This window comes from Electrophorus electricus, unplaced genomic scaffold (assembly GCF_041902795.1).
Source record: "Electrophorus electricus isolate QZ-2024a unplaced genomic scaffold, ASM4190279v1 Scaffold122, whole genome shotgun sequence".
NCBI lineage: Eukaryota > Metazoa > Chordata > Actinopteri > Gymnotiformes > Gymnotidae > Electrophorus > Electrophorus electricus.
In genome coordinates, this window is record NW_027658404.1 from 126253 (window position 1) to 130000 (window position 3748).

Genomic DNA, 3748 nt, shown 5'->3' on the forward strand with positions numbered 1-3748 from the left:
CGCTATCCCCCACACGGGGTTAGGCCACGGCCTTAGGTGGACGTCTGCCGACCAGCCCCGGCTGATCCAGAACTTCTGATGTGGAGAGCGGTTTTGACAGATCCTCCCTGGTTCTAGCGGGTCAAGCCTCTGATGGGGGGTGGGGGTTATTTGTAACCCATCCCAGAACTCTCTGGGGGAGACTCAGACGGCCAGTCTGTCTACTCAGTTGTCCTATACTGGTGTCTGTGGTTTGGGAGGAAGGGAGTGCCCTGCTTTGTTGGCCTCCTCTTCAAACCTACCTGGGCCCACGAATCACTCTTCTTGGTTACATCACGAAACGTAGGTTGAGCGAGGCTAGGGGGGAGGGAATTCGACGAGGTCTTTCCCTTGTCCCCCCACCAGCGGCCAACGAAAATCAAAACGGCGTGAAGAGAGGGAACGCCGAAAGCACCTGGAGTCGGCCGTCCGCACCTCCGGAGGAGGTGGACGGGGTACGGTGCGGGCATGACCGGATGGGACAGCTTTGCATCAAGGTGAGAGGTCGGCGTCCGAAGGCCAGAGGGCGGTGCGCGAGCACGTTTACACTGGCCGCGGAAGCTGTCCTGGGTAGCCCTGTATGGCGTCTGGACCTGACGGCGCACGCACTTACAACCCGCTGCTTCCTAGCCCCCGGAAGGGGAGGCGGATGTCACTCGTGGTTCATCCCAGACCACGGTGCAAACTACCTGGTTGATCCTGCCAGTAACATATGCTTGTCTCAAAGATTAAGCCATGCAGGTCTAAGTGCACACGGCCGGTACAGTGAAACTGCGAATGGCTCATTAAATCAGTTATGGTTCCTTTGATCGCTCCACACGTTACTCGGATAACTGTGGTAATTCTAGAGCTAATACATGCAAACGAGCGCTGACCCTTCGGGGGATGCGTGCATTTATCAGACCCAAAACCCATCCGGGGGGCTCGGGCCCCCCGGCCGCTTTGGTGACTCTAGATAACCTCGGGCCGATCGCGCGCCCTCCGCGGCGGCGACGTCTCATTCGAATGTCTGCCCTATCAACTTTCGATGGTACCATAGTCGGCTACCATGGTGACCACGGGTAACGGGGAATCAGGGTTCGATTCCGGAGAGGGAGCCTGAGAAACGGCTACCACATCCAAGGAAGGCAGCAGGCGCGCAAATTACCCATTCCCGACACGGGGAGGTAGTGACGAAAAATAACGATACAGGTCTCTTTCGAGGCCCTGTAATCGGAATGAGCGTATCCTAAACCCATGGGTGAGGACCCATTGGAGGGCAAGTCTGGTGCCAGCAGCCGCGGTAATTCCAGCTCCAATAGCGTATATTAAAGTTGCTGCAGTTAAAAAGCTCGTAGTTGGATGTCGGGAGTGGGCTGGCGGTCCGCCGCGAGGCGTGCCACCGCCTGTCTCAGACCCTGTCTCCCGGTGCCCCCCGGATGCCCTTGGCTGGGTGTCCGGACGGGGCTCGGAGCGTTTACTTTGAAAAAATTAGAGTGTTCAAAGCGGGCCCGCTTCTCGCCTGAATACCTGAGCTAGGAATAATGGAATAGGACTCCGGTTCTATTTTGTGGGTTTCCTGAACCAGGGCCATGATTAAGAGGGACGGCCGGGGGCATTCGTATTGCGCCGCTAGAGGTGAAATTCTTGGACCGGCGCAAGACGGACGAAAGCGAAAGCATTTGCCAAGAATGTTTTCATTAATCAAGAACGAAAGTCGGAGGTTCGAAGACGATCAGATACCGTCGTAGTTCCGACCGTAAACTATGCCGACCCGCGATCCGGCGGCGTTATTCCCATGACCCGCCGGGCAGCGTGAGGGAAACCACGAGTCTGTGGGTTCCGGGGGGAGTATGGTTGCAAAGCTGAAACTTAAAGGAATTGACGGAAGGGCACCACCAGGAGTGGAGCCTGCGGCTTAATTTGACTCAACACGGGAAACCTCACCCGGCCCGGACACGGAAAGGATTGACAGATTGATAGCTCTTTCTCGATTCTGTGGGTGGTGGTGCATGGCCGTTCTTAGTTGGTGGAGCGATTTGTCTGGTTAATTCCGATAACGAACGAGACTCCGGCATGCTAAATAGTTACGCGGCCCTCCGCGGTCGGCGTCAAACTTCTTAGAGGGACAAGTGGCGTTCAGCCACGCGAGATGGAGCAATAACAGGTCTGTGATGCCCTTAGATGTCCGGGGCTGCACGCGCGCCACAATGGTTGGATCAGCGTGTGCCTACCCTACACCGAGAGGTGCGGGTAATCCGCTGAACCCCATTCGTGATGGGGACTGGGGATTGCAATTATTCCCCATGAACGAGGAATTCCCAGTAAGCGCGGGTCATAAGCTCGCGTTGATTAAGTCCCTGCCCTTTGTACACACCGCCCGTCGCTACTACCGATCGGATGGTTTAGTGAGGTCCTCGGATCGGCCCCGCCGGGGCTCCTCGCGGGCCTTGGCGGAGCGCCGAGAAGTCGATCAAACTTGACTATCTAGAGGAAGTAAAAGTCGTAACAAGGTTTTCGTAGGTGAACCTGCGAAAGGATCATTAACGGGTAACGCTGTCCGGCGTGCCTCCTCTCCCGACCCCCTCGACTTCGCCGTCCCCCCGCGTCGGGGCCCAGGGTCGAAAGGGTCTTCGGGGTTGCTGTTACACGTGGTCGCTTGCAGGTCAGGCTGGACAGAAGGCATAAAGGAGGAGCCTAGTCCCTCCCACCCCTTCCTCGTCCTCCGCCTCTTCCTCCGCGTCGTCCTTCAGCACCCCCCCCCCGCAGGCCCCGGTATTCTCTGGGTTCCAGCGCGAGAGACGCGTCGTTCAAAAAACTCGGCGTCCCCGCTCGTCGGGCGAAGGCCGGTTTCCCCTCACCTTGCCGGCAGGAGAAGCGCCTGCGAGTCGAGCGGGTCGTACGGGTCCGTCCCGCGCCCTCCCTCTCGCTCGCACGGCCGCTGCCTCCGTCCACCGCGAGGGGTTTTCCTATTTTGTTGTCCTTGTCATTCATCCCCGTCCCCTTGCTCGCTGACGAGCGGACTTTCCGGGGGGGGTTGCGAGCGCTGCTCCTCGTGGGGCAGGCCATGGCCCTTCCTGTGTTCGTCCGCCCACCGGCGTCCTGGGGCGTGGTGGTGGTGGGTGGCGCAGCCGGTTCCCCTGCTTCTCTCTCTCAGAAAGGAGTCTCAGGGGGACCCCCGGCAGGTACCTAGGGCTTGGCCCACGCTACGTGAGTTCCACCCCTTTCGAGGGGTCGGACGGGGCGGGCGCGGAGGGCCGCGGTTCAAAGACTGACTCGTCTGCCACGTGGGGCGTGTGGGCAAAGCGCAACCCCGCGCCCGTTTCAACACTCGCAGACGGGGGCGCCTGACCGGTTGGTGAAACCTTTTAAACCTGTCTTTGTAGTCGTGGTGAAAGACCTAAACTGAGCCTGAAATAAAAGAGTACAACTCTTAGCGGTGGATCACTTGGCTCGTGCGTCGATGAAGAACGCAGCCAGCTGCGAGAACTAATGTGAATTGCAGGACACATTGATCATCGACATTTCGAACGCACATTGCGGCCCCGGGTCCATCCCGGGGCTACGCCTGTCTGAGGGTCGCTATTCCTATCTGTCGGACCTGCCTTCTCAGGCGGGACCGCGGTTGGAGGTTCGTAGGTGGGGGGGTGCCCCCTGGCCTCCGTCTTCCTAAAAGCAGACGGTTCCCGGTCGCTGTCTCGGTGAGATCCGGTCGGTGGGTTCGCTGCGGTTGAGTGCCCGTTCTCCGTGC

At 59.0% G+C, this 3748-nt stretch overlaps 2 non-coding genes across 2 annotated transcripts; both read left to right on the top strand.

Annotated features, from left to right (window-relative positions):
- Window positions 1–704: 704 nt before the first annotated feature.
- On the top strand, window positions 705–2543 carry LOC145654114 (18S ribosomal RNA). The gene has a single exon (XR_014120345.1). It is a non-coding gene; the product is annotated as an 18S ribosomal RNA (ribosomal RNA).
- An 882-nt stretch (window positions 2544–3425) lies between these two features.
- LOC145654102 (5.8S ribosomal RNA) lies at window positions 3426–3579 on the top strand. Its single transcript, XR_014120333.1, has one exon. It is a non-coding gene; the product is annotated as a 5.8S ribosomal RNA (ribosomal RNA).
- The last annotated feature ends 169 nt before the right edge of the window (window positions 3580–3748 follow it).